Here is an 11,921-nt window from a genome sequence, read left to right on the forward strand (position 1 = left end):
TACTCACTGCAGGTCTCCTTATCCACACTACTGAAAGGAGCCAAAACACAGACTCATTTCAATGGGCGGAACTAAGCCAGGCCACCAACAGTTGCAGTCATTGCTCTTGGGAGAACACTCTTTGTAAGACATTTAATGGGAAAATTTATCCAAAATAGGTAAATTTCTAGGGAGCTAGCCCTGTCACCCTGTTTCTCTGCATCAGTCCTTGTGCAAATGTATATATTTTTATGAATTAGGAAGATCATAGTTGACTCATTGTTCTACCTGTCTCTGCAGTGAGCTGCGCTTCTTTCTGGGCTTTATCCAATGCTTGCTGAAATTATAGTCTCTTCATGTACTTGAACTACCTATAATTCTGACCCTGTATGTGTCAGTGTAAGCATATGACAAATGTCTTTGTGGATTGTGGGAGCATAATTGCCAAAGACCACATTGTGATGCAAAACAGAAGTTTTCCTGGTGTGGCCTTGACTTTGCCTTGCCCTCTTACATTCATTGCCAATAAGCCAGATACTTAGCCCTGGCACAACATCCATCTTTACATATGTAATTAGTATCACACCTACAGGCTCTGTTTCTTTTAATAATCCTTTGATGAATGCTAGAGATATTAAGCATATTATTAGAAGGAGATGGTGCTTAGAAGAAGCAAAAAATGCTATGCTTCCTGACTGCTTTGTTCTTTTGAATTATTGCATGGTAGAAAAAGAAAACAGAACCTTTTCTCTCTTACAAAAGAATATACAAAATGCTGCTACAGATTTGGTGGAACTGTTTCAGGTTCAGGTAGTTACTAATAATCTAAGGAAGGAGAGGAAAGGCAACCTCAAACTCCCAAAATATTAAATAAACTCATGGTTCAGGAATAACTCAATACATGACAGCCTATAAACCTCAAGGCTAGGAATTGAAACAACAGCTTGCTATGAAGCGAACAGACCAGACCTCCCTCCTTAAACTAAGAGACTACACTACCTGGTAAAGTTTTATAGCCCTAACAAGGTCTTTAACGAATTAAGGCCACTGGAACTATGACTTTGTTCTTTCTTTTCAAGCTGCCCACCTTCCCATTCCTATCCAGCAACACTACTGCCCAACGGATGGTTTTAATTCAGGTCCCAGAATGGTAAAAAGCTTAGTATTCATACAATAAACCTTTCAAAGAAGAATTTAGGTTTAGTGGAGTTAAGTGTTGTAGAAGCTCTGCTATAATAAATAAAGACTTCTGTCATTTTTGCCTTTTGTTATAATTGACTATATCTATTAGAATATATTCATAGCTGAGGGAAGACTAGGATCCCTGTGACTGCACTTATATTTGCATTATTTATGTAGCAACAAGAACTAGATAAGGCAAAGAAATAAGATCCTTGATCATCATCTCCTTTAATCATCTCCCCCTTCCCCCACCACTTATGCAGAGCATACCACAGAGGTATTCTGGCTCATAACTGGAGTTCCATGTGTCAACTCCAGGAAAACTACACCAAAATTTACCCATACATTTGAAGGAACATGGGGTTGCTATGTTCTGAGGCTTTATTGTAGTATTATCTTCTTGACTATGGCAATACATAATGGTCTGCGAACTGCTCCGCACACATACCTGCAGTATAAGCTATCCTGTGTTGCCTTCCTGCCCAATAAACAGGTAGTCAACATGCAGTGCAAGCATGAGAAAGAAACACAAATGGTGCAAATACTTATTCACCAGAAATCAATCTAAACTGTTAATGTAGAAATCTGGACCAGCAGCAGTTCAGTTTTCCCTCAGATACACCAGCTCTCAGCACGGAATCCAGGTTCTATCTGCTTTTGCTCTCCCAGCTAGGCAGATGTGCCTGTGCACTACTTCCCGTAGTGCTGTGGATTTCAGTAATTTTATTTCTTTTCTTCCTTTAAGAACCTTCTGTTTTCTGTGGAATTTCACTGTTTAAATTCCCAGGCAAAGAAAAATGCACATCAGAATGCAGGCAATGGTTCGAGGAAGTTCCTTTGCCTACAAATATGAGACAGACACATCAAGCATTTTCCTTCACTTTCAGTTTAAGGTTCAGCTTTAAATCACACTCCATAAACTGTTTTTCCATTCTGTTCAGGGTAGCTCTTAGTTTTAGTATGAGGCTACTAGAAAGTAGCAAATGGTTACCAAGACTTTGCATTCTTAAGGGAATGGGAAGGCACATTCATACACACAATAGGATGTAAATGATGGCAATGAGCAGCAGGAAAATGCTCAGAAAATCCTTTCCTATTACATGTATGGTGATTTGCGTGTAGTTCTAGGCAGTTTCATCAGGATTGGCATATGCCCTTCTATTGCTTACACAGCAGCCTAAGAATCAAACAGAAATCCTGAGGATGTTGCACTTGAAATCAGATCCACATTTGTTAGGGAGCTTTCATGGTCCAGGTGTAAAATCTCCAATAAACATTAGACATAACTCAAACAGAGAAAACCACCCCCTACTTTGACAAGCTGCTAACCACAAGGCCACAAAGTACAAAGAAGCAGCTTCTGACATCAAGATGCATGGTATTCTTAACTGACACCCATAAAATGAATATTAGTCAAAACATGTTCTTCACCAAGGCTTGGAGCTGTGTTTACTGCACACTAAACAAAAATCCCCACAAAGAAGAAAGTTCCAGTTGCTGAGACTAAACTTGGAAATTATACTCCTGAAATATCCTCACTGGAGGTTCAAATCTTATTTAATACACTTCGGAAGGCTCTTCACTGACTTCAGTGATTATTCTAAAAAAAAGCAAAGCAAGCTTTTATCCCCAAACCCATCGAAAATAACACTGTTCAGGACAAAAGTCATCAGAAGTTTTTAGGATGTTGCTGCTCATTAAATCTGCAGGACTGACAAAGAAGTTTCCTAGAGTATGTAATGAAAGTCTATAGTAATACTAGGTCACTTCCACTTAGCTGAACATTTGTTCATGACTAGGAAAACACACTTTCCAACAATGAGGTTTTTTCTCATTTTTCATAATACATCCTGATCATAAATGACATTTTGCTATGAGATACTAAATCTCTTACGTAATGTCTTTTTTACACTATAGCTGATTTCCTAGAGTGTAATGGTTTGCATTTCAGGACCAGTACATTTAGCAGACTTTCTTTTCTAAGAGAAACTAATATAAATATGGCATCTTTTACCTCCAATTGTCTCTCCAATTCCTTCTACAAAATTGTGTGTTTCTTTGATGACTGCATTAGTGAAGGAACATGTATGCCAACCCAGACTTTTGTATTTCCACTGAAACTTGTGTTTCTGTGATGCTGGAAAAGTGCAATAGAAAATCAAAGCTTAAAAAGGCACAAACTTAGAACCCAGGAGGACCTGGGAAGGAAAAGAGTGGGGACTCCCAACCAAAGTTGCTGTATAGTGCAGATGAGTGTAATGATGGACCCCTCTTTACTACCTGGTGGCCCCTTCTAAAATCCATCTACATTGACTTTACTGGGCTTTGGATCAAACTGTTAGCAGAGAAGTGCTCTAAGTAAATGCGTTCCTATGTCAACAATTTTTCAAGGCACGATGGTGGATAATACAATATTCAGATGTTCTTGAAGACAGTAACCGTCATAATCAGTGACTTCTTCTCTGGCTGGTCTGAAATTCTGTTTCTGTATTGTGAATCTCAAACACCTAAAATGGAGCAGACAACGTGCATGCAGCAGACTGCATTGTGCAAATGCGTCCACTCTTACCTTCAAGTTTAAATCACAAGCAGTTAATGAACAATGAGTTAATGCATAGCAGTTGCTGATTACAGAATTGAAGAGTTGAGTCTGATGGTTTATAGCCACAGCTTATGAATGTCTATAGGAAATCTATTTGTTGTCCCTCTGAAATTTCCAAGCTCTGAAACAGGAGTGCTGTGCAGCAGACTGTCTTGACAATTTTAAGTGAAAACAAAGTCTTATTGCTTGAACTTTCATTAGAAGAGCCAGCCCTGAATAAAATTCTCTTTCCATCTGTATAACAATATCAACACAAATAAGACTTAAAAAAAATTAACCATTTCTCCAGATCCAAAATAATGTATTTTCTTTTCCTGTAACTTAGAGAGTCATTTAATTTCATGGCAACAGATGCATTCTTGTTTTATGATTCTACTGTACCTCATTACACTAGTCCAAAGGAAGAGAGAAGAGAGAGTATTTAGAAATCAACTGTGATATAACAGTGATGGTGAGAAATATGGAAATAATGTTATCTGCAAATAGTAACATTATTAAATTTGCACAATTAGTTGTATATATATATAAAATTAATTGCATCCTTTTTCATTTATGTTATTTGAAGTTTGCATATGCTTATTTCTGTTTGTTGGATACTTTATCTGTACGGTAGCCCATGGACCTCTTTTCACTTGTTCGTTAGGTTGAGCTTGCGTGTTTGTTCTTTATTCTGTCTACTCTAATAGATCATCCATTATATTCCAGTTTAAAGAAACAATCTCATATTAGCCTGTAACAGTGGTTTTAGCTGTGGTTGTTCATAAGCAGCACAGTGCCATAAGCACTCAAAAAGAGTATTTCCCACTTAGGGAGTTTCATCAATAGGTGTGGCTGACCATACACTGTTGTAGGAGATCCAGATACATGTGACCTATTAGAAGTAGTCCAGAAATTATGGATACTGGTGGTCATATACACAAAGGCAACAGTTTTGCTGGCACACAAGTTAATGCAGCCAGTGAGAAAATTTACATGTTTTCAGAAGCTGACTTGGTTTCTGGAAGTCCTGGAACCAAGGAAACAAACTGCCCACTGTCAGCCCTTGCACCTACTTTGGCACCAATACAGGGAAGAGGGGAACACAAAATATGCATAACTGCGGGAAACCATGACTTTAGAATGATATTGAATTCATCCCTAGCTTTTATTTTCTGTACCTCTGTGTCACAAGGCACAGACAGAAACATGTAAAGTAATTTTGTACAGGTACTTGCGCTTGGCTCTTTTTACACCTGTATAGATGTGATTATACAGAAAAATCCTTGTAAATTTAGGGTCCTATATCAGGAATTGAATACCTGTTGATAGTCAAGCCTCAGACTGTCACAAAACATAAAAATTGCATCAGTCCTGCAATGTCTTCCTCACTTGAATGTCCTCAGGGCTTTACTGGAGGTACATGCACGGGCTGTAAAATCATAACTTTCCAAGGTAATCCAGCATGCTGGAAGTTTGGACTTGGTTCCTAGCAAATGCTGTGCAAGGTCCAAGATGTGCTCAGTTTCCTCTGAGCAGGTGACAGTGCAGGGGCCCATGGTCCTAATTCAAAGAGAAGACTGCTGCAATTCAGACCCTCATGTAACATGTTGCCACCACAAAGCTAAATTCAAATGTTGTGATAGCAGCATAAGGTTTTATAACACTTTGAAAAAGGAATCTATTTTCTTACGAACTCTCTGATACCAAATTTGGTAAGGCAAAAGCTGGAGGGGTGAAGCCCTGCACCAGTAAAAGTTTGTTTTCTTCTGCCAAGGAAACTGCTGTTTTCAAGAGAGATTCAATTAAAGGCAGTAGACGTTACCTTGAGGACCTACTTTGTTTACATTTCAAAGGCCTAGTCTTCTTGTTAGACTGATACTGTTTCATGCAGCTCTTTAATGAAAAGCATTTGTTTGGTATTATACCTCAACAGCAAATTAGATTCTCCCAAGACAGTTTGACTATGTGAGAAAGCTTTTGTGACTGCCCAGACTTCTGTGGTGTCATTAAGATAAAGACTCTTACATCTGCTCTTTCAAATTGTGTGCTCAAGGAAAACATAAAAATTATTAAGAACTATTACAAATTTAGAGCGTTTATCACGCCACTAGGATTTAGGTAACTTATTTTCCCCTTAAATTGCTGATCTCAACTTTAAATAAATCACAAGAGCAAACATTTTGAAAGTTTTTCTTACCCACTAACTTTAACCAATGTCCCTTTCAGACTCGACAGTGTCTGATTATAGCAAGCAGCAGTGGCAGCTTTTTTCAGAGGGTTTTGGAAGGGTTCTCACTATACCACAAAATGAAAATGATTAAAAAAGTGCCAAGGAAAATGACTGCAACCATGTTAGGTATTTCCTGCCTCTTGCTTCTCTTGTATTGTCATTAAAAAAACATAGAAGGGTACTCTCTGCCTCTACTGAATGTTTCTGCTAAGGATGGCTACAAATTAAAGTAAAAGTCTACCTTTAAGTTACATTCAAAGAATCTTTGTGATAAGATCCACAGAAAGCAACAAGAACTCCACTTACTCTGAGGAGCAAACTCTGCTCTAATGTATAAAACAGCTATAAAATGGTTATCTATATGGAAGCTAGTGAGGAAACATTTTAATACTGATCATTTTAGTGTCTAGCACATGCTAGAAAATAACTGTAACTTATGTAGTGAGAGATCTATGTGGTGAATACTGTTCTGGAGTGCATGCCAATCAAAAATTCTTTCAACTAAATGACTGCTAAAATCTAAAAGCAATGTTATCTTTTCTGTTATTCCTGGTATGCTATTGCAGTCAAGTTTGGAGTGTTCCCTGAATGAAGCATGGTAGATTCATCCCAATATTACAAATATATTTAGAAGAAAACACCATAATTAAGATTTATTTATATACATACCTCAAAATCGCCTCCGTATTGTTATGTCATGTACAGAAAATGAGCATGGTGTGAGTCACTTGCCAACTTTACATTCAGTCACTGGGCCTGCTAAACAAGGTAATTTTCACTTTGCCAAGAAAGCTAGAAACATTGTATCCTCAACCAGAAAATCCTGAATGACAAGTGTCTCATATTAAGAATTCCTTGTGTTCAATCAGCTACCCTTGATGTGAGATAAAGAGAGTTGATGAAACCAGACAGAACCCAGTTTCAGTCTCCTCTTGGGAAGAGCGAAGACCTTTTTTACATAAGGACAAATTCATTCTTGGCATAAGGCTTTTTACTTTAGTTGAATTATACCAAGGATGAAAACAGGTCATCTTGTTTTGTACTAGATGCTTCACATCAATGATGAAATAAACTGGGTCTCAAAGGAGAGGTGATAAAAAGTCAGCACTCATGCTTTGTTGTGATTTCTTTTAAACTATAAAACCTTTAATGCTTAGTTTTTAAAATATATTAGTTTGATTTATCATTGACTTATGCCACACTTGGTGCAATGACAACTAAAAGCCTTTCATGGAAAATAAACCACTACTTTCTGAAATCATCCAGATCCAGCAAAGCATACGTATCATAGCCCTCACAAAGAAATCAGAAATCTCCTGCCTTATCCAAAAGAAAACCCCCAAAACCCAGCAAAGGCTTTCTAACTATTCTGAGTATCTCCATTTTTGTATGCTTGATTTGTGATGCTTTAATGAATCCTGATTCTCCAAAAAAATGCTGAGTACGTGTTTACTGAAAATTAAGCATATCATACTAGGCAGCCACATTTTTTATGGGAAGATTCAAGAAAATCAAGCATAGCTTAATTTTGCTTTATTTTATGATTCCACCCTGCCCTGAACATCTACTTTGTACTATTTTGAATATATTTATAGTACTCTCTAGTAATGGTTGCAAATGCAGCAGTCACACTATCATGCAGAGTTGCCTATATTGCTTTGATCATCCTATTATTTGGGTTATTTTACAAGTTTTAAGTAACTGAGAACCACACAGAGATTACTCAATTGCACCATTAACCATGAATGGCAACTACATGTTAACAATCTGTAACTACCCCTGAACAATGTAAACAGGAAGCCTGGTGCTGGAAATCAATTTTAAGGATTTCCACTGTTCTTGCAGGTAATGTTTCAATGATACAGGTCATAAAGAGAGTAACAAATTAAAAAATGTCTTCACAAAGTGCCAGCTAGGAGTTTTAACTGTTGCTGGACCAAAAGAATAGACATTTTCAGCAGTTACTAAAGATGTTTTATGTCACTACCTTCAACAGAACTATAGGAAAAGTGTTGCAGCATTTTGATTTAGTTACATGACAATAAACTCCCAGTGATCTAACATGTATGATGATATTTGTGATGCACTTTTATGAATCAAAAATAACCTCTACTAAATATTAACAAGAGTGTTATGTGACTTAACATGACCTTTAGACCTTAAAAATGATCCTCTCCAAATCAAGGTAATCATGAGCTATTCTTGTAGTGACCATACATCTTCTAGAAAGTTCTCATTCTGCTGTGGGGACTGGCCAGAAATTTGACCACTGATCCAGTCAGAATTTTAAAATGTGAAGAGAAATGGAGATAACTAGGGCTTACATGACCAACATTCAGAGAAAGATTAAAATTTTATTGGATGGGAAAGTAGTTTCAAATCCAAACCAAACCAAAGCATGTGCATTTGGTCATGGTTCCTTTGTTCATATACAAAACACACTCCAAAGTGTGTCCTCATTTCTTGATCATCCAGACCTGAAGAGCATGTACCACAGCTTCCTCCCAGCATCTATCCCTGGGTTCCCAATTCTTGGAAACTGAGTCATGGGGTGAGAGGATAGTGAGTGACCCAACACAGCTGCGTGCCCAAGGAGCTGGGACATGGCCAGAATGATTCTATTGAAACAAACTGCTCGACAAATTAATTCAAATTCAAAAGAAATAAAAATCAGGAAATTAAAAAGTGCAAAAATACTGCAAAACCTTATGTACTTTATTGAATGTGGTTAAAAAAGTAAAAATGTTGGTTCTATATTTCCATGACTTCAGAGTGAAGTGATTGTGTCACGAAAATGCTGCCAGGAGAATCCTCTCCACTACCTAGTTTAAGCAGCAGGTTAAGAATATGGCCTAAACTTTTCTATAATAACGATACTGAGGAAAAATTGAGAAAATCTAAATCTTAAGTTCTAAATATTTATGCAATGCTGTAAAATATTGTGTTTGCAGGTTTTGATGTTTGGTTCATTTGTTTGGGTTTTTTGGCTTTCAGCTTTTTTTTTTTTTCTTTTGTTGCTGTTTGGTTTATCCCAAAATTTTTAAACAATAAGTTCCTGGGAACAAAGCTATTTAAAGTAATCTTCAGAAACTCCCATGGCATCATCTAAGGTCAAGTGTTTCTTCTTGGATAAGAAATACTTGAAACCCACAGCAGACAAGTACAAATTTATAACTGCAGATTCCATGCAGTGCATTTTGTAGAATATGGAAAGAGACAAGGAGACAAGTCATACTGATGGACAATAAGGAAGCTGTCACTGCAGAATTGGCTACCAAGAAAAAACCAACCACCTTATAATTCAAGAATGCTTCTAAAAAGGTATTACATTTTCAATACACTGTCAAAATATTGCATTTAATTGTATGGAAATTGGTCTTGAAATACATATAAACATTATTATTTTAGGATATCTTTGCAGTTTTTTATATTTAGTGAAATTTCTGAACTGTTAGTGCCTCAGAAGACAGCAGTCTAAAAAGGAATCAGTATCAACATCAGATCAAGAGAAGAAGGGGTTTGACCAGTGCTCTGGCTTTCAGAGGCTCTTTCTTATGGGGAAGAGGAAAGCTCTCACTCCTGTAGTAGATGATCACAGGCTGCCAGCATTACTGTTGTTGAATGCTTTTTCACAGGGCTTGTTTCTGATATCAGAGAGCAACAGTCTGCCCTGTGCTCACCTGACAAATTCACTAATTGTTCTCTGTTCAAATTCCTGCAAGACCCCTGATCTCCCCAGAATCTGCTTGATTCCACCCACAAAAAATTTTCCTCAAACCTAACTGATTCCTCAAGGTTCCTACCTAACTTATTCTTGGGGATCACCTGCTATTCTTGTAGATCACCTGCACCCCCCAGCTCCCTCAGACCTCTACTGACCTTTTCCAGCTTTCTTGCCTGACCCCTCCCAGACCTCCCTTCTTTGGGTCCCCTACAATATAATTTGCCACTGTCACAAAATGGAATTGCATTTATTTTGGTGAGAAGCCTCAAGTCCGTTAGATACATTTAGGTACATATCATTTCCAAATACTGGATTTGGAGGTTGTGTAATCACAGTGAGACATCCGTGTAAAGGCCTCAGTAGGTCTACTGACTTAACTGACTTTGAACAGCAGTTTTTGTGACCTAAAGCAACTAAAAGAACCAATTTTCTGCTGTATGTTCCAGCCAGTGTGATATAATCTATGGAGCAGAACAAGTTGTGTCAATAATTGTATTGATTTTACTGAAGAGCAACCTCTATTTAAACAACCGAACAAATCAAATGAAAACACAGTAATCTGAACAAATGTTTTCAGTACTAGAAAGTGTAAGGTGAGCAAATTGCTGCCCTAAGGACAAAGTGAAAATCCCTAGCCCCCCTTTCCAAAGTAAACAACTAGTAGTGAAATGTAATTTGATGCTCATTTCCACCAAGGGAAAACGTTTTGTCAGCCACCTTTATTTCGAAGTTGCCTTAACATTGTTTTCTTGTAATCTGATACTAACAAGTGCTCTCAGTAACTATCTTAATGACTCTCAGGGGAAGGCAGTTGATCAGCAAGTGTACTAACAAGGCTGAATTATGCTGTACACTTCCATGCTCACCTTGCTCAAATATTCTCAAGCAACATAATAAATACTGAGTTAGATATATTTTACTGCTCTTTGTCCATTACACCCACTTTACATATGGATCAAATGTGGTATTTTTCAACAGCATCATTTTCAAACCCAGCAAAATGTTCAGTTTTTTAAGAACTCTGAGGAAGCTCCAGGTTCTCAGTGACTGAAGATGTTTCTCCCCAGATACCTCAATATGTAAAGCACAAAAAATTGAGGACTTTTATAAAAGCTGGACATTACTGATTTCTTGAAAATCACAGACAATTCAATAATATAGAAGAATCATCCAGAAATTTTTAAAATTAGTACTTCGTACCATCCAGGTTAGTACTGACCAACTGAGACATTGCAAATTTGTGTGTTGAGGACTATTACATGGATTTATTTTTAAGTTAGCTTGCAAAGCAAAGCACCATCAAAGCTTGTACCAAAGTTACGGGTTTTTGAGGCTTTGATGAAAAAACTATTTCACTTTAAAAGTTTCTTTATAGCTTTTGAATGACAGGCATTCTTTACATTATTAATAAATGTTTTGAATGACAAGTCTTTAAACTAAGAATTTTTTTTGGAGGAGATCTGAAAAACCTAGAAATAAAGCAATCATTATAACACTTGTAAGATAAAGCCTTTTCCCCCCACACTGATCTTTGGCTTAATATATTATAGTAATTATTTTAATCACAAATTCTATCTAGTGTTGAAATAAATGCCAAGGATGATGGCTAGAGGAGCCCTGTCTTTATAAATTTCCCATCAAATAAAATGGGAAGGTGAAGTTCACAAGTGTGTACCAGGAGGGATCACTTCATTGTCTCAGAACACAATTCAGTCCTGTACAGAGGGTAAATCCAGCGCTTGTGCATTGAGCAGTGGAGAGGAACAGCAAACTTCTGCTTAAGAAGCTCCTGCTGTGATTCAGGGCTGAGAGGATCCTATTTTCAACCAGTGATTATGGAAGGAGTGGAGCAATTCCAATCTTCCAAGCTAAAATTAGCCTTTGAAAAAAAGCCGCTTAGAAACCTGGTCCAGCCTCCAGTACCACTGGAAAAGCTCTTCTTGAACTGCACAGAAGCAAATTAGTGTACAAGGACTGAGAGGTAATGTATCTGGCCCTAGGGACTTCCTCTAGATCTGTTGCTATTTTCTTTTATTGATCTGAAGGAAGAATTTTCTTGTTCCCCTAGGTCACAAAGCAGCAATAGGTCTACTGCTGTGGCCTCTGAACCTACCACAAAATCCAAGCAGCTGTATTGGTTCAGAATTAAGGTCCATCTAGCCCAGTATCCCATTCTGCTCTGTGTAAGTGACTCTCCCTAGGCACAGCCAACAGCATATACAGAG

The sequence above is a fragment of the Falco rusticolus genome, chromosome 1 (genome assembly GCF_015220075.1).
Source record: "Falco rusticolus isolate bFalRus1 chromosome 1, bFalRus1.pri, whole genome shotgun sequence".
NCBI classification, from domain to species: domain Eukaryota; kingdom Metazoa; phylum Chordata; class Aves; order Falconiformes; family Falconidae; genus Falco; species Falco rusticolus.